Genomic DNA, 24,155 nt, shown 5'->3' with positions numbered 1-24,155 from the left:
TGCCTCTGTTGGGATAATGTTTCTATACTGTGAAAATGGACGCTCTTCCTTTCTGATTTGATTTTTCCAACATACATACCTTGAAGTACTTGCAATTCTGAAATGCTGTGATGACACAAAATTTGTAGAGGGTTAATGGTCTATGACACACAAATGAGAACAATACAGTACATTTGAAGCTGGAATGACTTGCATAATGCATTCTGTTGGAAAGTTTAGTATGTACATTATTTCAGCGTCAGTCCCTGGCAACTCCTGTTAAAAAACAAACAAATGAACCAGGTTGCTAGTTGCAGAGACAGAATATTTGTCCTCTGAGACTCATGGAAGCTTTAGCCTATGACAGTGACCCCTGGGATAGAGGGATTAATTCAGCATTATGCAAGTGGATCTCTCTTTGTGCAGCAGAAGTTTCTTTCTTCATTCTTGCAGCCCTTCGACATGGCCTACTCACATCTCTCAGCTTAGAGGTTAATTATTTTGTGGGCTGAGAACATTACTGGGTAGCCTATGAAAGGATTTTGTCTTCTTTCTTTTCCCTTCCCCCTGTATGTCTCCATGTGTCTCATTGAAGATATTTTTTTTATTCAAACGGCAGCCAAAGGCACTCTTTAATTTCAACAGCCTTCTATTTTAAGAGTTTACAGAGAAATATAAGAAAGTCGTGAATGCTAAAGGTGTTGACCAACAGGTTGCATCTAATTGATAGAATTAGCAACACACAGGTTGCCTACTCAGTCTGCTCCCACTATGATTACAGGCAACTCATTTGTATTTAAATTTTATTGTATATGTGTATCTACGCTACATAAACACGTTAGCATACCCATACAGCAAATGTACCATCTTCTTTATAAGATGAAAAATGTTACTATAATGCTGGTCTACATAGTGATTACTTCAAATTTATACTAGGAAACCTGATTCTGTAGAATAAATGAAATTCAAATATCACTATTTGTACATCAAGTTGTTGTGTAACAAAGTGGTAGGTAGGAATTGTTCAGTATTATTTGAATTTTTTTGTGTGTGATGCTGAAAAAGAAAGGTCAGTTTCATGTTTTGTTTTCTCTTAAGTTTTTACTATGTAAACCATCTTGAGAATGTTCTTGAAAAGTGGTTAGAATGTTGAAATTGCCTTCAAAATAATATTAGGCTTACTTGTCCTTGTTGCTAAAGAAGAGTAAGAATTTTTAGTGTTAGCAACTTCTCAAAATTTTGAAGATTTTTCAGCTGCTTTTCATTCGTACAGGTGCCAAGATCATTGACAAAGGTGTTTGCACCAATATAATGCAATGAAGTTTTTATAATAATTGAAATAAACAGGTGACAGATAACAACTTGAAAAGCACAAAACAAGCAGGGACAACATTACCACTTAAAATTACTTTGCCAATAAACAAAGCACCAACAGGTTATAAAGTACTGAGATGCTGGATATTATGTAATACAAATTTACCTCATTATTTACAATAAATGCTGGAAATTAAGTGAATATTTCTTACTGAGATAAAAGAAGCAAAAGTTTCCAGCAAAAGTATTTTTTATTGTACTTCAATAAATGTGCATAATTTTTTTTAATGTGCATAATTTAGTCTTATGTTTATAATGAGGATTGTGGAGAAGATCCAGCATGGGTTTCTTGAGTATTTTATGATACCACAGTCAGGTAACAGCTGATATTTTTGGATAATTGAGAACAGATTAAATATTTTGGATGAAGCTTTGGACCATCATCCTGCTTTTCCATTTTAACTACTTTCAGGTATGAGGCATTCAATATTATGTTAATCTTATTAAATTTAATTAGCAGTTAATATGTTAATCAAATGATACACATATGGATAAAACTAATGATTCCTAGAGAATTTGTATTATAAAATACATAATTTTTTAAAAAAATGGTAAAACAAGTACATTTTCAGTAAAATCAGTAAAATTAAAGAAGCCAAAATCCAGTACCAATGGCTGTTGCAAATTTCAATTTTAATAAATATATCCAGTATGTTTAAGAGGAGAAAACATTTCAAGAACAATTAAGCATGACAGTTCTAAACATTAGAATGTATCTCCTAAACATAACAATGGATCTGATTATTGTTTATTATTTCAATGATATAACTATAGGTATTCCTCAATTTACAACCACAATTGAGTCCAAAATTTCTTTTGCTAAGCAAGACCATTGTTAAGTGAATTTTCCCCATTTTAGGACCTTTCTTGCCACAATTGTTAAGTGAATCATTGCAGTTGTTAAGTTAATGTTCAGTTTTTAAGCAAATCTGGCTTCCCCATAGGCTTCGTTGTCAAAAGAGCTAAAAAGGTGATCACATGAACCCAGGACATTGCAACTGTCATAAATACATGTTAGCTGCCAAGCGTCCAAATTTTGATCACGTGGCCACAGGGATGCTGTAATGGTAGTAAGCGTGAAAACTGTCATAAATCACTTTTTCCTGCCTTTCGCGGAGGTGGCTTACAATAATGTATTGTAACTTTGGTCACTAAATGAATGGTGGTATGTTGAAAATTACCTGTACACTGTGTGTGTGCGTGCCCTCACTCATTATACTTATGTTCAACATCCCTCTAAACTTCTTAGCAGAGTATTTTAACTTCATAATCACTGCAGGAAAGTTCTAATTAGTTCAGGGGTCTTCAAACTTGACAGCTTTAAGACTTGTGGACTTCAACTCCCAGAATTTCTCCTCCAGTCATGTTAGCTCAGGAATTCTGGGAGTTGAAGTCCACAAATCTTAAAACTGCCAAGTTTGAAGAGCCTTGCTTTAGAGTGTTGGTCTGGTTTGGTCTCGTGGTTAAGGCACCAGGCTAGAAAGCAGAAGACGATGAGTTCAAATCCTGAATTACTCATGAAAGCCATCTGGGTGACTTTGGGCCAGTCGCTTTCTCTCAGCCCACTCCACCTCGCAGGATTACTGTTGTGAGCAAAATAGGAAAAGGAAGGTGTGTGGGATATGTTCACCACCTTAGGTTATTCATAAAAATAATAAAGGCAGGGTAGAAATAAATAAATTTAAAAATATTGTTGACAAGATCCCTCCTCCAACATAAATCTTTGGTGATATCCCCCTAGCCATTCGCTTTCAGTACAACACCTTAGAAAGTCATTCGAAAGGCGCAGATATGATCTCTTCTGCCTTTGGTGGAAACAGTAAAAAAGGAAAAGAAACTGAAGATAATCTTGTTCATAGAAAATAATAAACAGAACAAGTATGCTGCAGTGAGTTAAGGAATAGAATTATTGCCTCTCTGCAAAATCTGGATGTTCACTAGAAAATATCAATTATTGGCTGTCACCTGGAATTTGTCACCTGGAATTTGCATTTCACATCTGGTATAACCCTATTAATGGCCAGTGCAGCATTAGGCTTCTCTTTCATAAAATACCAGATGATCATGGTGCTGCCTCCTTTTTTGAGTATGTTTTGTTCAAGCCTTCAAAACAGCTGATATCTCTGTAGGCAGATGCACTATTGGCAGTGCAATGGACATTTTAGTAGAGCAGCAAATAATAGTATTTTAGAAAGGTTCTCTCAAATGGTTACCATATGCCATGCAATTAAAATCCCTTGGCTAGGTCTCAGTGTGCAAGCAGAAGGGTATCTCGAATTCCATGCCCTCTTCCTTCCCAGCATACACATCCATGGAATTGACCTAGTAGTGGGATTCAATTTTTTTTTTTACTACCGGTTCTGTGGGCACGGCTTGGTAAGCGTGGCAGGGGAAGAATACTATAAAATCTCGAGTCGGAAGTGATATTTGCTGATTCTCCGAACTACTCAAAATTTCCGCTACCAGTTCTCCAAAACCTGCTGAATACCACCTCTAAATTGACCCACTTTTGAATAAGGATTGTGCTATATTTCCAGTATTGTTTAGTGTAATTCTGTATATATGTATACTCCCAAATCATAACTGAATGTAATTTATTCAAAGTTAAGTAAATGTAGAATTGCCTGTGGTTTGAACTACACTATGCTTTATTTAACAATGGTTTGGCCATATTTCAGTTGCTTGGTTCTGCAGGATATAGTAAGCACAAACCAAGTTAAGACATAACTAAAACCACAATATTGGTTAGTATAGTTTATGAATCTGGACATTCAATTTTACATCTTCTTACCTTACAGCAAGCCCCACTGAAATCAGGACTTGGTTGAAAGAAGAGTGAACAGAATACACACACACACACACACACACACACACACACACACACAGCCCTAGGCAGCACATGGAGGCAAATAAATATACTATCTGTATAGAATGAGGAAATTATCAGATTAAGAAGGTCAAATTCCCTCAAAGAATTGGAAACAAACAGTTCAAGTCTATAAAGACATACCTCACAAGATCCGTTTTATAATTACAGAAATAGCAATAGCACTTAGACATATATACTGCTTCACAATGCTTTACAGTGTCGGCATATTGACCCCAACAATCTGGATCCTCATTTTACTGACCTTGGAAGGATGGAGAGCTTAGTCAACTTGAGCCGGTAAGAATCAAACTGCTGGCAGCAGGCAGTCGACAGAATTAGCTAGCAATATTGTATTCTAACCCACTGCACCACCACAGCTCTTATTGCCATAATTAATGTCATGGCTGAATAAATAGGAACTTAAGTCCTACTAATAATTACTAGCCATCGAGAGTAGAAAAATCCCATTTAGACCCAATTCTGGTCAGAGCAGCAATAAAGAGTACGTAACTTGAAAACTGTCAGATGAAGCAAAGGAGGAGGAACACAGAGTCAAAAGATTGGAAGGTTGGAGATCATATAGACGAACACCTGTCTGACAACACAAAATAGAAAAAACCCGCTAAAAACTAAATTAAAGATGACCATTCAATCCTTCTGCAAAAATAATTTCCTGTTAATTCAGTTTGAGATTGAAGCTTACACATAAAATATAGATTTCTCTGTTCTTCCTCTCAGGTTCTATTCCTGAAAATCTGGTCACCAAAGCTTTTTTTTTTTTTTAATTAAATTTGCATGCCAGCCTTCAAAATGGATTTTTGCTGGGGCAGCTTATTACACAGTTCACGACTGACCCGCAATATCTTCTACCTATTCCTCTGCCAATCAGCTCACATAGGAACACTATGTTAAAGCTCCTACAGTACAGATGTGTGCAGACATAGCGAGTAGGGTAATGAAATAAATCTTTCTCTTTGTGTGAAATCTTTATTTTTCATCTGTGAAGTGGGTTTATGAGGCAGAGCTAGGGTGGGGAAGGCTGTCCTCCCAGAAGAAAGCTTACTTCCTACAGATGCAGTCCTTAAAAAGAGGTCTAATAGTGCCCACAATATCCTTTTGCTTTTTCTCAGAAGTAAGGGCAGGGGTGGGATTCAAATTTTTTAACAACTGGTTCGGTGGGCATGGCTTAGGTGATGGGCGTGGCTTGGTGGTCATGTGACTGAGTGGACGTCGCTCGGTGGTCATGTTATTGGCTGGGTGTGGCCAACTCATATCACTCAAATCGAGGCACGAATCTCCTTGCCTGGCCTCTCATGACTCTGGGGGTGCTGCAACAGTCGTAAGTGTGAAAAATGGTCATAAGTCACTTTTTTCAGTGCCACTTTAACTTTGAATGGTCACTCCACACAAGCAAAGTACCAGCAAAGGAGGGGAAAAAAACTCCAGAGACGTTCCTGAGACAGGTAGTCTAGTCCTGCCAAGAATGTAATAAGGGTTAATGGAGAGGCAGTTTCTGTAAGCAACCCCAGAATGTTTCCTTCCTGCCTTCCTTACAGGATTAGACCAATAACTTATTCTAACAACCGGTTCTCTGAATTGCTTAGAATGTTAACAGCCGGTTCTAGCGAATAGGTGCGAACTGGTAGAATCCCACCCCTGAGTAAGGGTGAATTCAAGGCTACCCAAATGATGCTGGCCTACAGCAACAAGATCTACAGACCACGTCAGGAAGTCCAGAAAAGCTGGAAGTTGTAATGCTGCAGAATCAGCCGCAGTTCTCCGACATTCTGTTTGGGATTCCAACAAATAAATTATCCAATTCTTTTTTTTTGGGGGGGGGGGGCGTTGCAGGCAGTATCATAATTATACACTGCCCTGTGTTGGTTACAAATATGAGCCAGGATGAAAGTGTTGGTTAGGAATATGAGCCAGGATAAAAACCAGTGACGTGGAATGGAAGCAAATCCTTTCTCTAGATGATTTCAGGTTAAATTATCACCCTTGTCCTTTCTGGAGGTACAGAAAGAAAGCAGCTCATCTGAACATATCCTATAATATAATAATGCAGGTTGTTACCCTCCAATTATTTATACAAATTGTTTCTCTCACAAAGCCTATTTGAACAACACTTCATTTGAGGATTACAGCCTTAACTACAATAGTAAGCATATTGTTTGTGGTGTGTCATTTGAAGTCCTCCTCCTTACTCTCACTCTAGGCAGGTCATATTTATAACCTTTTCCATTCTTTTAATGAAAAAAGAAACCGGAAACAAAATTCCAGTAATATTGTCTGTGGGAAGGTAGAAGTTTAAACATGGTCGAATAAAATTGAATACAGTAGAAAAATAATGTTTCCACGTTGCTCTTCTGCTATGCGCACAGATAGCCTTCAAGCACAGGGTTGGTTCTGCATCCAGAATGTAAGCTCAAGTGCCTATGTGATACACTTTGGCTGCATTCAGCTAGAGCTTCCTACATTTCCCAGCCATCCCTACCAATGTGAATCTTGTCTAACGAGGAATAGATCTGTGGGTCAAGGCTAAGAGAGTTCAGGTTACAAGAACTAGAACACATCAGAAGACAGATTAATTCAGAAACAGCTAAGATTTTCAACTGAGCAGTTTTATATTGCTATTACTCCCCATTCCACTCTTTGGTCTCTTTATCCAGGGAAACCATTCACAAATTCTACATTGCTAGATAGGTTATACCTTTAACGGTATGTAGGAATAACCTTGGGACAGGTTGAAGAGCCTGCAGTACTTTCAAACTTGTAAGATTTGGTTAATGTAACCTTACAATAAAGTTAGAGCGATTCCTTCTACATATTAATAGAAGAGAATATTTGTAACTCAGGGTTGAACTGCGGGGTCCTTGGTGCTCTCTTGAGCTTGGTGGTTTTCTTGCAGACATTTCGTTAGCAAACTAGTAGCTAAGTAGCTAATGCATTGATGATGTTACCTAGTTTGGTAATGAAACGTTTGCACAAAAACTACTAAGCTCAGAAGTATCAAGGGCCACTCTTCTATTTATGTTCCTTGCCTGGTCTATCTTGCAAGTCTGACATCAATCTTGCAAGTCTGAAAATACTCCCCTCCTTGCAGATACAGTCCAAGAAACTAGGGAGGATCCCTTCTGACAAGCTTGCAATGGCTTATGGTCACTAATTAGCACACTCACAGACCTGGAAAACAGCTACTCTCAAAGCGCATTCAACCGAACACTGAGGCACAACTGGTTCTTCAGAAGACACAGTGAATTTAAAATACCAGCAAAACGTTACTGGTTGAGGCACCGGTAGATAGAAGCCACCAAGTCTGGATCCAAAGATGACCCAAAGAATGAGCAAGTTTCAGGACCCCTCAAAATCCTTGCTTTGTTGATTCTCAGATCTAAAAGCTGTTGATGGGACTTGGAGAGGGGACCTTTCATGTGCTCAACCTAATTTCTTTTGTCTGGTTCAGGTGACACTTTTTTTTCTGTTTCCTTAATGATATGGTTCTTTCTTAACTACTTTCTTTAAGGGACATTTCAGACAAGATTCCTGCTTTCTGTCATGCCATACTTTAGGTACAGTATGGCAACCTCAGCCTAGTCTCACAAAAACACCCACGTTCCTTCTGCAGACTCAACTGCCATTTGACCATTGGGCAGTCTGTGGCTCTTCCATATGTCTCCCAAGGTCCTACCCACTTTACAATACTACTCACTCTGAACTTTCAAAGCACTATCAGCTTTGTACCTTTTGTAATTCTGGTGGATCTGAAGCAAGGCTATAAGACTACAAGGGCACTTTGGTTTTGGGGTTGGGTAGTCCCTAAAAGGTCATCTAATGAGGCTTATAGTCATGTCCCAACTTCTCTTGAAGTCTGCAAACAATAGAGATGAGTAATAAAAACCAGGGGTGGGATTCAAATTTTTTAACAACCGGTTCTGTGGGTGTGGCTTTGTTGGTGGCCATGGCTTGGTGGTCATGTGACTGGCTGGGCATGGCCAACTCAATATCACTCACATTGAGGCACGAATCTCCTGGCCTGGCCTCCCATGACTGTGGGGATGCTGCAACAGTCGTAAGTGTGAAAAATGGTCATAAGTCACCTTTTTCAGTGCCATTGTAACTTTGAATGGTCACTCCACACAAGCAAAGTACCAGCAAAGGAGGGGGAAAAAAACTCCAGAGACGTTCCTGAGACAGGAAATCTAGTCCTGCCAAGAATGTAATAAGGGTTAACGAAGAGACAGTCTCTGTAAGCAACACCAGAATGTTTCCTTCCTGCCTTCCTTACAGGATTAGGCCAGTAATTCCTTCTAACAACCGGTTCTCTGAACTGCTTAGAATGTTAACAACCAGTTCTAGCGAATAGGTGCAAACTGGTAGAATCCTACCCCTGATAAGAACCTTGTTTTCCTTGTCCAGTTCCAGGGTGGTCCTATCGGAAGTATGGTAACACATAATATGCATATCTGCTTCACTGATACTGAGCCTGATTTATCTAACTGATGCAACTAAGGCCTGTAAGGTTTTGTGTTCTCCAACGAGCATTCCAAAATTCCTCTGCTGAAATGAGATGGCAAAGATACTAAATCTCAGCAGTGTTTTTTCTGCTTAAGCAAAAAAGTAGATAGGGGCATTTAGAAATAGCTTCTTGGTGTGAACAAGGCTTGATGAAAGTGTGACTTGGTTCTCATATTTTTATATCTTTCTATCTCTTTCTTCATATTCTTTTGCTCAGCTGCCTCAATTGTCCATTAAGTTCCCCTGAGCTCCCCAAAAAATTGCCGTCTACTCCTAAGTTTGGGAAACAAATAACAAGCAGAACCTGCACCAAAAGATTACAGCATGAAAAGCTGGGCACTGTTATTTATTTCAAGATACTTTATTTTATTTGCTCTCCTACCAGGTTTTTCATTCCATTACAGAGCATGAGGGTGTAGGGAGAATTTTCTATGTTAAGCTTATTTTTCTATTCTGTTCTGTTCTGTTCTACTCTGCTTGGTTCTAATCTGCTCTGCTCTGCTCTCCTTTACTTTACTCCAATCTACTCTTCTCCACTCCAAACTACTCTATTTCAATCTACTCTACTCTATTCCACTCTATTCTATTCCAATCTACTCTTCTCCATTCCATTCCACTCTACTCCACTTCCATTCCACTCCATTCTTTCTCCTATATATAATATATGCCTATAATATGTTCCTGAGCAGACTGGTGCCATTCATCCTGTTCCTTATAATTCAAGTACAGCATGGCATGTTCACACTGTATACAGAAACCTATAAAGGGCCCAGGCTACATACATAAAATAAAAATCAGAATCTGTTCATAAATCTTCAAAGATCACTCTTACTATTTCAAAAATAATCCATTAACTCAGACAGTAGAAACTTGACAGTTCCAGGACACTGTCAAAATGACAAAGATTCTTTTGTACCACTGAAAATAAATTAGTTTCTCTTCTGCCAAAACTAATTTTGATCTTAGGTTTAGCTACACAACTCCCCAATACAATGAAGGAGAGAGCACAGCTTTACATGATCAATTTAAAGTCTTGATTACACAATTATGTTGCACCTGGAACAAGCAAACTACGAAAATGGAAACAGAAAATGTTCAGGAAGCAGCTTTTCAGTCTGGATTCCATTAGTTCTCAAGGTTATGAAACATCTTGCCTAATGACTGAATGTAGTTTCTTTGCTGAAAAAATCAGAGTTTTCCATTCTCTAGCTCTAAATACTTTCACTGAAGTTGATTTTGGGTTTCATGATCAACTCAAGTCAGGTTTGAGGAACTGAAACTGGTCTTGGAAGAACTAGACAGGCAAGGAGAAAATGGCACCAGTTAAGGAAAAGCATATTTTCTAATCCAGAGTTTATTGAATATACTATGCATTAAATTAAAAAAAAAACATAATAGGCCTGAAGCAACAAATGAATTTGTTTTGTTCCTACAGAGGAATCATTGAGCTTGACAGACAGAATTGTTTGAGTAACAACCAACCAGAAGTGAAGCAAAATAAGATCTCTCATCTGAGAATTGTTGGATTCCAAAGGGAGCTTGGAGTTTTACCCAAGGAACTATCAAATACATTGGCCAAGGTTTTGGCTAAGCCAGGAATAGGCATGTGATACATGGTCTGGACTGTATTGTTTGTAAGTGGCTTCTTTCTGCATGCTGATTCTGATTATTTTCAGAAGAGCTCCAGGAGCTGGAAACAATTTATGGAGCACCATTGAAGAAAGACAAAGAATGAATCTGACTGAATATCAACGACAGCCAGATCTGCCCCTGCATCATGGCAACATTCCTAGTTCTCCATCTTGATTTTGTCTGTCATAACTCCGCACCAGCCCTGTTTAGGGTGACCTGCGGAGGTTTGGGCCACAGAATTATCTCCACGGCTGTGGTGAGGTATATTCATGCTCTCTGGCAGACAAAATCGCTCAGGTTCAATTGGAGTTTAGATCCCATGACTTGCAATTGAAAGCTGGTAGAATGGTAGAATCTCCAATAAAACTGAAGTTCTTTTGGTGGGAGAGAATTGATATATATATGTATATATCAATATTATATATAATATAATTTATATATATATAATCTCCAAAACTATATATATATAATAATTATAAAAATAATTAAACTAATTATATATATATAATCTCCAAAACCCCCAGATTCAGGAAAACTGAAAGAGGGAGGGAGGGAGAACTGTTAATAGTTACTTTGCAAAGAAAGTTGCTCTCATATCAAATCTTCTAAGATCAAATCAAATTTTCTACTTTGGGAGGGAGAGATCATCCCTAATACCATAGAATTATAAACTGCTTCCCCCATCTTGTGCCTTCCAGGTGTGCTTAGCTACTTCCATTGTTTATTTAAGTTGCAGATGTAGATTAAGTGATTTATGGCGAAGCACTTGGCTAGCTACCATATTGGGGAGGCTGTATTACAGCTGAAGTGTCTTTAGGACAGTACAGCAGCTAAATGAATATATTGATTAAAATTTATCTTGGGTCTCTCTCAGGAAAAGCCTGTAAAAAGAAAGTGGGGCCGTTAATAGTTATCCTTCTTCTCTTTTATATGCTAGATAAAAGTTAACAGACTGGAAACAGTCTTAGGTATATTGAAGATTATTCTTCTCCACTTCCTTAGAAATTGAGTTTGCTTGTTTTAGATGCATAGTTTTCCTAATAGGAGAGATTTATAATCTGGGAATGTCAAGTGAACCCTTGGAGAGTGGTTTTGTCAGGTAGTTTTAGTGCCCAGAATTTATTTTGCATGTTATTAGTTTTGCAATGTTAATAGCCCTTTGCAGGAACTGTAATCCTGCCCAATAGGACAGCATTGGTATCAGATTTAGGACTGTGGGTGACAGGAAACTCCTTTCAAATTTCTCAAGTTGGATATCTTATATAGTGTGAATCAGTTCCCAGCATTCTCATGTGTGACAATCCAAGCCAGAGAATTCTGGGAATTGAAGTCCATATTTTACAGTATGACCACAGACCAGAGTAGGGAAACTTGAGGCATGAACTGTTAACTTCTCAATTCCATCCTGAGCTTTAATATCCCTTATCTTCTACTCAGTACATGTCTTATCACTAGCGTGTAATTTACTGGTTGCTAGAGACTAAGAATCTGGTTCCTGTCAAGAGTACTGTAACAATGTCTTGACTTGATTGCTATAGAGGGCTTAATATGCCCTGTCCTTGGGCTTCAAAAGAAAAATATATTTACTATCCCTGTTCACAGAGCATAAAATAAAAAAATTCAGGAATACACTCATTTTAAACAATAGATTCAGATCCAAAACTACTTGGCCTCAATATTTGTGACCTACAGCAGCAATGGCAGAAAAAAAAGACCATAAAAGCCTCACTATTAAAACAAAACAAAAACAAAATGAACAGAATGTCCTAGATGTAGACAAGGGAAATAAACAATCCTCTTAAATCTGCATAGAAAACTAAAACATAGAAGTTTGTAGGATAATCATTCAATCATACATGTTTCAGAATCTGCATTGAAAAAATAGGGCTTCAACTCTATCTGCCATGGCTGTTGAGGATTTTTATAAAGCCCTAGAAGTATTTTAATTTGTTATAATTTCTTATAGGTTATATATGGGTAGGCATTTAACTTTAATCTGGGCTTGCTATCAATTTTAGGGATTACAAGAACTAGATTAGACTTTTGCCATTCCTAGATACCCTACCCAAACTTGTTGGAAATTATAGCACCATTTTTCCCCCCAATTTTGAGGCCTGGAAACAATTAATACTGTATTGCAAGTCCTACTGACTCTCATTTGAAGTTGCATTGCAAAAGCAAACTGATTCTGTGAATCTTACATTGACACTATGTGCTATGTTCTCATTGAAAATATTATGGAACCAGAAATGGAAAAGTATCCCACTTTTAAAATTCCTGTTCAGATTTAATGCTTTAAGCCCCTCAATTTTCAAAATTTTAAAAGATTTTACTTATTTATTTATTTGGTGGGAAGGAAAATTCCAGTTTGCTTATTTGTTTTCCAGTGATCTGCAGGTACTTTGGTTTCCCGTATGTCAGTTAAATCTCCAGGGGATTTCTCTCATTGGCTTTTTTCAGGTCAGAAACCATGAAATGACAGAATCCAGGTAGTCCTCAACTTACAACAGTTCATTTAATGACAGTTCAAAATTACAGCACTGAAAAATGTGACTTATGACCATTTTTACAATCTTTGCGGCCACCGCATGATTCATGCGATCAAAACTTCAGATGCTTGGAAACTGACTCGTATTTATGACCCTTGCTGTGTCCCAAGGTCACGTGAGTACCTTTTGCGACCTTCCAACAAGTAAAGTCAATGGGGAAGGCAGATTCACTTAGCAACTGGGTTACTAACTCAGCAACTGTAGTGGTTCTCTTAAAAACTGTGGCAAGAAAGGTCGTAAGATGGGCCAAAGCTCATTTAATAAATATCTCATTTAGCAACAGAAAATTTGGGGCTCAGTTGTGATCATAAGTCGAGAACTACCTGTACTGGGGAGATTTGCAACCAACAGGGCAACACAGTGTATTCAAAATCTCATAGTAATAAGGTTCAAAAATTCTACATGTAAAGATTCTACAGAAATTCAAACGTGCTGTAGAGCAGTAGCCCCCAACCTTTTTTGTACCAGGGACCGGTTTCACGATTATTCATTCTTCCATGGACCGGTACCTGAGTAACACGAGACTCCACCGCCATCGGGACGGCTCTTCGTTCGAAGCCGCCGCCCTGCCTTTGACGAAACTAAGGCACGAGCACCCAAACACCGCTTTCCAACTGAAAACCCAGAAGCACTTTCCAACCAAAAACCTGGAAGCAACCGAAAACCCGGAAGCGCCATCGAAACAAGATGGCGGCGTCCAAGCTTTGCAGCCCGGTAAAAAATGATCCACGGACCGGTCCCGGTCCAGGGACCGGTGGTTGGGGACCCCTGCTGTAGAGAACAAGAAAGAAAACCAGAAGATTCTTTCACAAGAGTAAAAAAAAACCACCACCATTTTATTAAGGAAATAAAATGATATTTTTGGTATAGAAACAATTAAAGAATTCTCACTTTGCTACACTAGTCATTGTGTTTCCTGGCTGAATTTAACTTACCACTTCTTTGTAGATGCTTGTTGCAGTAGGTTAACCATGGAAGAGGGTGTTGATCCATTTTATAAACAAAAGATAAGTGGAGTGGCAAAGGTATGGGCCCCTCTGCTCTAGCCCCCCAGGAATGAAGAAAAGGATGCAAAATATAAACCAGGGAACATATATGTGTGCAGCCTTTTGGTTTCATACTGCAGGTTAGTGCCTTTGCTTATATTTAAATAGTCAGTATGGATGACTGCAGTAGCACAATGATTTGGATTAGTTTATATTCTGTATTTTATTCCAGAAAAGGTTAGGCTTGATGCTGCATGAAGAGCAAACGTATTGCCAAAAGAAATTGTTTTATGTAAAAGCTAAGCAGGAGCAGCTTAGTATTTGGAGGGGCAGATTCAAAGAATTAGATGACTGTAGGTTGAAAAGGCATTTCATCCATTTCCTAGTATTTTACTCCAGAAGAGGTTAGGCTTGATGCTGTATGAACAGCAAATGTACAGTAAAAGAAATAGTTTTACGTAATACAAGCAACTAAGCTATTGAGACACGGTGAATGTTTATCTAGCGAACATAGAACTTGAAAGAAACATAGCATCCCTCTGTGTGCCATAATATTCTATATATTAAATTCAGTTATTATTCTGGAGAATATTAAGTACCCCACTGATGCTTCTAATTTTTGGAGGTTCAATTATGTTTTTAATGCCTACAACAATTTCCTCTAGAAAATGGTTTTTTTTTCCTTTGTCACTTGATCTATTTCAGAGACAGTGCACAGAACTAACAGAAAGGAATATGTGCAGCTCAGGGCTGAACTGTGGAGTCCTTGGTGTTCTCTGAGCTTGGTTTTTTTGCTTGCAGATGTTTCATTACTTGATAATGTAACGTCTTCAGTTCTAGAAGTGTGTGACGTTTGCTTTCTGTTTATACACATGGCATGCCCTAGCAGTTTTGGTGCACAGCGTGTATGTGTGTGTGTGTGTGTGTTCTCCTTGGTAGTTATTTGATTAGGCTGCTATTTACTGCCTGATTGTTTGTCTAGGTAATCTTGGCATTAATTCCTAGTTGTCTTGGAATTGTTTGCTGGCTTATGTATGGATCTAAACCACACCTTTGTCATAAGGCTGAGACCACACCTTTATCAAAATAATAAAAAAAAGAACAATTAAGAAGACACATGAAGAAATCGATACCATCTTCAGAGGAATAAAATTCCCTTTGGGAAGGAGAAATAGCAGCACACTGCCCTTCCTAGATATCCCTATCAGCAGAGAAAACGGCAGCAAATTAGAAACATAAATGTATTGAAAACCTACCCACACTAAAAAAAAGTGCTCCACTATCAAAGTAACAACCGAAACTCCCATAAGAAGAGCTGTATAAAAACATTAGGCAGCTATGAAAAAGTTAACACTGCCATACATCAAAAATATCTCTGAAACAACTAACAGACTATTGCTAAGACGTGGCATCATCCTAGCACATAAACCAACTAAAGCTTTCTGAAACATTTTAAGTAAACCAAAAGACCCAATAGCCCAAGGAGAAAAAGCAAGAGTTATCCATAATATACAGCAGCGGTATCAAACTCAATTTTACAGAGAGCTGCATCAAGCTTGTGTTTGTCTTTGGGGGGCAGGGGGGCATGGCCAGGGTGGGCATGGCCAGTTCGACGTCACTCATGTCAGGGTCACCTATGGTGGCCCAAGTGCTCTGCCAGCAAAAACGGAGCTGACAAAGGGTTGCAGGAGACTGTAGCAGACAAAAATGGAGCTTGGGAGGGCCGTGCACAGTCTCCTGAGCTCTGTTTTCACTGGCAGAGGCACCGCAGGTCAGTCCTTCACTGTTTCCACCTTGGCCCCAGGGGCCAGATCTAAGCATCCTGGATTCGCCCTGTGGCCCTTGAGTTTGACACCCCTGATATACAGCGATATACAGTGTAAGGTCTGTAACCAGCCCCATATAAGACAAAGGGCAGAAGAGTAGCAGAGTGCATCCATGAACACCAACTAGTAGTCAGAAAACACAATAAAAATACCTTAATTTCACAACACATGGACAGACTTAGCCATAGTTTCAAATAAATCCAAATATGTTAGGGAGTTCCTAGAAGCTTGGCACTCAGACAAATCAGCCATCAACATGCACTTAGAGGTAAACATTTATATGCCATTCAGACAGATAATAAAAAAGCTAAAAAGGAAAACAAAACACCAGAATTTCTTTTTTGCCAGACAACACCCAGACAAGCAGAGATTAACACAAGTGTTCTGTACAGACATTTGAATACTCGAAATCCGGCAGCCCGGATTGGCTAAAGCGCACGGCCACCGGATTGGCTGAGTGCGTGGCACTGATTGGTCATTCGGAATCGACCGCGATTGGCTGAGCCGATCGCGGGCGATTCAAAACGACCCGATTGGCCGCAGCACTCAGCAGAAAGTGCTTTTAAGCCGCGCTTCCTCCCCACTCTCCCCACTTGTGTTTTACCCTAATAAATGAGCTGAACCAAGTCACCGACTCGCGTCCTTTGTTCGTATGAGATATACGACACTGGCGACGAAGGTGGGATATTAAAACAAGTCCCACACCGCACATGGCCCACGGAACCGCAACCGGCAGCATGGCCAGCGGCAACGTGCCATCCGCTCCCTTCAACCAAGCTACGGAGGATTGGGAATCATACATAGACCGATTCCTCATGTTCCTGGAGAGTAGCAACCTCAAGGACGCGAACGGGCAGAGGAAAAGGGCCGTTTTCCTCACACACTGCGGGCCCTCAATGTTTAAAATGGCAAAAGCCCTCGCCAAGCTGCTCGATGTAAAGGCCATGGACTGGGCTGATCTCGAACCGCTGCTGAGGAGCCACTACGCACCCGCCGTGCCCACCCTCATCCGCCGGCACGAATTCTACCGCCGCAATCAGAAGCAAGGGGAGAGCGTCAGCAACTTTGTGGCCGACCTCAGAGACCTCGGGGGCCTGTGCGGGTTCACCTATCTCGACGAAGCCCTGCGGGACCGCGTCGTCCTCGGCCTCCGGGACCCCGTCCTGCAGAGCCGGATCATGGCAAAGGGCGACATCTCCCTCGCCGACGCCCTTGCCGAAGCCACCGCAGCAGAAGCGACCCGGAAATCAGCGGCCCAATTGCGGCAAGCCGGCACCGCGGAGCGACCCGCCATGACCGAAGCGACCGCGACCCCCGAGAACCAGTCTGGATTCGACCATCGAGCAGCCACCTCCACACATCACGGCGATCTCGAATCCCCCTCCGACTCAGAAGATGACGAGGAGGACATCCACCGGCTGCAGACGGGACGCGACCGGCGCGAGCAACGGAACTGAAAATCAAAGTTCCAGTGCGCCGGCTGCGGCGGCGAACACCCGCGGTCGGAATGCCGGTTCTTTGATGCAATATGCCGGCATTGCGACAAGCGGGGCCACATCGCCAAGGTCTGCCGTTTCAAACGGAACCACAGCCCCCGCCACCGAGACGGCAGCCCACGGAGACGCGACAATGCCAGACGCGACAACACCCCCCCAAGGAACCGCGACCGGGATAGCGAGAGCCGTTGGAGCCGGGAAGCGAGGAGCCGCCGTTTCAACGAAAACCGCCAGCGCGAGGAAACGCACCAGACGGTCATCGGCCATTCCTCCAACTGGGATGGCCGGAAGGTCCACGTGGAGGTCGCCATCAAAGACTGCCCCTGCAAAATGGAAGTCGACTCCGGATCTTACCTATCCATGGTCGCGTGGCGGGAAATTAAGCGGCTAGTACCCTCCATGAAACGGCACGAGCTGGAGAGCCAGAAGCTCATCCTCAAAGACTACCAGGGGAATCGCATCCCCGTGGTAGGGACCGGGCACTTCAAGGTCACATTTAAAGGGCGCACCGAAATACTACCCCTAACCATCATCGAACGAGACCGCCCCAGCCTCCTGGGACTTCAATGGTTCGCGCCGTTGGGACTAGAAGTGACTGGCACCAACCACGTCGCCGAGGCGGACTGGGAGGAGCAGCTCGTGCGCGAGTTCCAAGAGGTCTTCGATGGAAACCTAGGCAAGTACCGGGGGCCCCCAATATCGTTCAGCCTTGACCCCACCATTGCCCCTATCCGCCTCAAACCCCGGCGAGTGCCTTTTGCCCTCCGCCCCAAAATCGATGAGCAATTAAATAAGCTCATCGAGCAGGGAGTCCTCGAGCCAACGGACCATGCCCGATGGGAGACCCCTATAGTCACCCCGATAAAGCCAAATGGGTCGGTGAGAATCTGCGGGGACTATAAGGCCACCCTGAACCGTGCGCTACAACAAAGCGCCTACCCCGTCCCAGTAGTGCAACACCTTCTACACTCACTGGGGGGGGGGGGCAGGGTTTTCGCCAAACTCGACCTGGCCCAAGCCTATCAGCAACTGCCAGTCGACGAGGAAACCGCAGAAGCGCAGACTATAGTCACACACCGAGGGGCATTCCGCTGCAAGAGGCTCCAATTCGGAGTCAGCGTAGCCCCGGGGGTATTTCAAAGCCTAATGGAGAGGCTCCTCCGGGGCATAAAAGGGGTAGTACCCTATTTTGACGACGTGTTGGTAGCCGCGGCCGACCAGAAACAATTGGAGGGCCGCCTAAGGGAAGTACTGCAAAGATTCCAAAGTGCAGGACTAAAAGTTAAGAGGGAGAAATGCCAACTGCGCACGGCACGGGTCGAATTCCTGGGGTACCTACTAGATCAGCACGGAATCCACCCCACCGAGGGCAAAATAAAAGCTGTCAAAGAAGCCCCGAAACCCAGAAACAAAACTGAGTTACAAGCGTTCCTGGGGTTGATTAATTTCTACAATGTTTTCCTGCCCCAAAAGGCGACCGTGGCGGAACCGTTGCATAGGCTGCTCGACAAGGCAGCCACCTGGACGTGGGGGAGACGAGAAGAGGACGCTTTCAACAAAACCAAGGACCTTCTCACATCGGACGCTGTCCTCATCCAGTACAGCGAGACACTCCCCATCACGGTAACGTGCAACGCATCACCCTTCGGCGTAGGAGCCGTCCTCAGCCACACCCTCGCCGACCGGAAAGAAGCACCCATCGCCTTTTTCTCAAGGACCCTTTCAAAACCCGAAAGAAACTACAGCCAATTGGACAAAGAGGCTCTAGCAATCGTCGCAGCCGTAAAGAAATTCCACGAATACCTTTACGGCAGGACTTTCTCCATAATCACGGACTACAAACCGCTGCTGGGAATACTGGCGGAGACCGGCCACCCCAATCATCCTCTCCCCAAGGATGACAAGGTGGTCCGAATTTCTCGCCGCCTACAATTACCGGCTAATCCACCGCCCGGTAAGTCAATCCCGCACGCGGATGCCCTCAGCCGCACACCATTGCCCACCCTGGACGCTGACCCAGCACCCACCACATCCACCCTGAGCATCGAGACCTTACCCAACCTACCCCTGACCGCGTCAGACATTGCCCTAGCAACCAATAAAGACAAACGTCTGGCGCAGGTCCTAAGATGGGTGGGAAAAGGGTGGCCGGAGAAGGACGTGGACAACGAGTTCAAAGCTTACCGGAACCGACAAACAGAGCTATCAACGCAGAAAGGCTGTCTACTGTGGGGGGACAGAGTCATAGTCCCAGAAAAATTGCAAAAGAAGTCCTGAGCATGCTGCACGAAGGGCACCCGGCATCGTTAGGACAAAAGCCCTGGCCAGAAGTCACGCCTGGTGGCCAGGGATGGACAAGGAGATCGAAGCCTGGGTGGCCTCCTGCAAGCAGTGCCAGGAATCAAGACCAAACCCCCGCCGCCCGATCCTGGAATGGGAAACCCTCGGGGGCCATGGTCCCGAATCCACGTAGATTTCAAGGGACCAACCAGAGGACACACCTTCCTGGTAACCGTAGACGCTTACTCCAACTGGCTGGAGGTAAGCAACATGAAGACAACTACCACAGACGCCGTCATCAGAGAACTCAGCAAGCTCTTCGCAACCCACGGCCTTCCCGATGTCATCGTGTCAGACAACGGCCCTCAGTTCACCGCGCTACCCTTCGAGAAATTCTTGGCAGAACGAGGGATCCGACACGCATTAACGGCACCGGCGCACCCGGTGGCGAACGGAAGGGCGGAGAAAATGGTCCAATTCACAAAAAAGACCATCCAAAAGATCGAAACCGGGGACATACAAGACAAAATAAACCGGATGCTACTAATTCAGCACATAACCCCGAGCACTACGACGAACAAAAGCCCAGCGGAGCTACTAATGGGGAGGAAATTGCGATCACCGCTCGACCGTTTGCACCCCACATACAACCCGGAAAGACCCCTGACTCCACCAGCAAACGCAGAACATTCGCACCGGGAGACAGGGTCTACGCAAAAACCTTACCGGGACCCCTCTGGATACCGGCAACGATCACCCAGCAACAGGCCCACACTGCACCGCCTTCAAACTACCGACGGACGAGCGTGGAAACGCCACATCGACCAATTGAGAGCAAGAACCACCGCGGGAAATACAACCGACACGCAAATACCAGACACTGAAAGGAACCGGCAAAACACCAACCAAGAGGGGAGGGAAGCCCCCAAAGAACAAAAAGAACAAACCCACCCAAAAAGAAACCAGCAGTACTCACCACCTGAAGAACCGGAGAGCGACCCACTCGAAGCCTCACCTGGAAGGAGCAGCCGAGCCAGCTCAACCGACCCCGGAAGCCCGAGCGGGAGCAGCCAAGCCAGCTCAACCAGCCCGGAAAAGCCGAGCGGGAGCAGCGAAGCCAGCAGCTCGACCAACCCGGGGAGACCAGGAGGGAGCCGCGGCGAGAGGCCTGACTCACCCTTCTAGGCGGTTCCATCAACGAGGCGGAGAGCGACAGGAGTCCCACCCGAACCGGCCGACAGCCAGGAGACAACTGACCAGCGCAAGTCAAGTCGGAAAATACGGAGCCCCGCCTACTTACGGGACTACGTCACGTAGGACCAAACCAAGAGGGGAGGGGTGTTCTGTACAGACATTTGAATACTCGAAATCCGGCAGTCCGGATTGGCTAAAGCGCACGGCCACCGGATTGGCTGAGTGCGCAGCACTGATTGGTCGTTCGGAATCGACCGCGATTGGCTGAGCCGATCGCGGGCGATTCAAAACGACCCGATTGGCCGCAGCACTCAGCAGAAAGTGCTTTTAAGCCGCGCTTCCTCCCCACTCTCCCCACTTGTGTTTTACCCTAATAAATGAGCTGAACCAAGTCACCGACTCGCGTCCTTTGTTCGTATGAGATATACGACAACAAGGGTTAGTACTAGAGAAACAATCAAGCAGTAAACCACACCCTAGTCACGGAACTACCAATTCAGACAAACAATCAAGCAGTAAACAACAGCTTAATCGAGGAAGAACACTCCTATCAACACTAGCGGGGCAAACTACTGCATATAAACAGTAAGTAAACCCTCACATATAACATTGAAACTGTTACCTAGTCTGATAACAAACTGTCTGCAAGCAAACAACCAAACTCAGAAACCACCAAGGACTCTGCGTGATTCTTAATGTCATATTTTTTTTCATATCATTAATATGACATTTTCTACCAGGATATTTAAAAAACACCATCACCAAACTTAGAATTCATCTCTCTCTCTCTCTCTCTCTCTCCCCTCCCCCTCCCCCTCCCCCTCCCTCCAGAAAATATTTATTGATAAACCCCCATCTTTATTTCATATACCAAACCCAGATTTATCTTCAGAATATATCAGCCAAGTAATGTTTAGAACAGAGTATGCTTATCATTTCCAAAGCTTGCTCCTTTGTTGTGTAGAATAAAAAGTAATGTCTTATCACTATGTTTTAAATACTGAATATACAAACAAGAAAAGAAATTTCTGGGCTCAAGACTACTTAGACTCAAGTTCAACCATCAAGTAGACATGAACTCAGCCATGTCCCTATTCTCAGAATATATTCATACACACTAGAAAAGTAAAGAAATAGGGCAGCGTTTCAGTTTGCCTTGTATTTTTCCTCCACGTTGTGGTAGAGGTTCAAAGAAGGAAAGGCTAAGCAACAGAGAAGTGATTATTGTTAAGTTTTCTGGAAAATGGTTAAAAAAACTTCCAGAAACTTGATGCTAATTTTAATTTTATACTTTGTTTTTAAGCACATGCACACCAGCATTCTAAATGTGGACACTATTGTTCCCTATAATTGAAATGTCTTTCAGCTTCTGCTTCATTTTATTGGAAAAAAAATCAGCCAAAGATTAAAAAGACATGGTAAATTTAACAGATGTCTCCTCTTACGGGATGACGATTTGATATTTCCATTTTAAGAAAATGATAAATTACGTTGAAAATATAATCTTTGATCTTCAGACAATGTGGATCATCACTGTAGGCTTCACATCTTAAGCTTGGTTTAAACTTGCCCATAACTGTCATCAATGCATACCTGCGTTGCAAAGGGGTAAATGCTTTGATGGGTAAATGTAGGTTCCAGACAGGCCAAAAAGCACACACCTCCAAAATCTCAACTAAACGTTGTGTGGAGTTGTATGTCCTGCATGCTAATTGGTTGATCCAGATTCCTGTCGGGAAGCAGGTAGAAGGCCAGGCACATTCAAATGACTTTATCATTTGCAGAAGTATGAATGAAAGAGTTGTGCAACCACCTCCAAATGGTAGATACGTACGTTCTCTGTCATGCAGTGATGCAGAAATGTAATCCAACTTCCAAACCTTAGACTGAGGGGTCTTTTAGGAAGCATGAAATCAAGAACTCCTTGTGAGTAACAGGCAAAGTCCTCATTGATTCCAAAGAAGAGATACAGATCAACCAGGGAAGATCTTGCAGGAAAAAAAAAAACCTGAACATAGAAGAAGGCATTAAAAAAAATGGCATTTTGAGGGAGGACAGGTGGTTCATATGCATATACACACATATCTTCAAAAATGACTAGTGTCTGCCAGAGAGGGTAAGTTATGAACATATTGTGTACAAAAAACAGATTGCTGGGATTGGTGAGGGCAGGAAAGAGAGCAAAACCTCTGATACCATCTGGTACTCTGAAAATCTTACACGCCTCTCTATAAATTGAAATGTTGTAGAGGACAAAAGCCAAAATGCTCTTTTTGGTCAATCTGACACAAAGCAACTCACACCTAGCACGTGCAGGGGTACTTTTGAGCTTTTTAACATACTAGCAGATACTAGCCTGCAATCCATAGCACAGCCACATAAAGTCAATGTGTATTATTTTTCCCAGATTGTATATTGGCTGAGGCTGAGAACTAAAATCTAGCCTAAGGTTTCCTAGTGAACCGATGACAGAACCAGAGGCAAAATTTGGGGAGAAGATGAATCTGAGCTCTTAGCCGCTGTGCTATACAGCCAGCAGTATAACAACTGTACTCTATATGTGATCTTTTTTTTCCTATTCTTCCATAACACTGAAGTGGGCTTACATGCCAGTCACCTTTCTGATTTGATTTTGTGGTTAGTGACACAGACAACATTTCTTCCCATCAAAGGCTCATAGACAAGAAAAGAGAGAGCTTCATTTTGTAACCTGAACTGTAAGGCTGCTCCTTTTTCTCCTCTTTCTTTGTGAAGTCTTGCCCTGATCACTGGTGCATTAGCAACGTCTGAAAAGCTTATTGTGTGATTTACTAGACCTCTGATTGCAAATCCCACACATTCAGGATCTTTTGTTTCAAATTATATCATGAAAGGGATTGCTTGTTTTCTTTCTGTAAAAAAAAAGAAAACCCACTTTTTCATGCATATATTACCATTTCAATTTGGTAACAGTATTCTCTGCAATATAGCTTGAAAAGAGCTGTGGTGACGCAGTGGTCAGAATGCAGTATTGCAGGCTAATTCTGCCGACAGCCAAGAGTTCAATCCTGACTGGTTCAAGGTTGATTCAGCCTTCTAGCCTTCCGAGGTTGGTAAAATAAGGACCCTGTTTGTTGGGGGCAGTATGCTGATTCTTTAAACCAGTTAGACAGAGCTGCAAAGCACTGTGAAGTGCTATATAAGTCTAAATGCTATTGCTATTGATGGCAGCCACATAGCACTACATCCAGCTCAAAGAGACAAAGCCACCTCCAAAAAGGAATAAAAATTCTAATATATCAATTGTGTCCTGTGTAGAATTTTCATCTGTATTTGTGTACCTTTTTCACTATCATGCAGATCATACATTAGCCCTTAAATGTTTTAAAGGTGAACATTAGCACAGATACAATGGTGGCTCAAAACTCATAATGCAAGATATGATTGTCTTATAATATCTCAATATATTATTG

General features: G+C 42.5%; 1 long non-coding RNA gene across 3 annotated transcripts in view; it reads left to right on the top strand.

Moving 5' to 3' along the window:
• The window catches only part of LOC148127844 (uncharacterized), a 40,636-nt gene that overhangs the window by 2,295 nt on the left and 14,186 nt on the right, over positions 1-24,155 (top strand). Inside the window, exon 1 of one of the 3 annotated variants that reach the window (XR_015740388.1) lies at positions 12,986-14,047. The exons of the other annotated variants lie outside the window; for them this stretch is intronic. This is a non-coding gene — a long non-coding RNA (uncharacterized LOC148127844). Of the gene's footprint in view, positions 1-12,985; positions 14,048-24,155 lie in introns of those variants that run through there. 3 annotated transcript variants of the gene reach the window in all.

This window comes from Pseudonaja textilis, chromosome 1 (genome assembly GCF_049901715.1).
Source record: "Pseudonaja textilis isolate UNSWEBS1 chromosome 1, rPseTex1.2, whole genome shotgun sequence".
NCBI classification, from domain to species: domain Eukaryota; kingdom Metazoa; phylum Chordata; class Lepidosauria; order Squamata; family Elapidae; genus Pseudonaja; species Pseudonaja textilis.
Note: the sequence above shows the minus strand (reverse complement) of the source record. Positions and strands in the feature narration are given on the sequence as shown.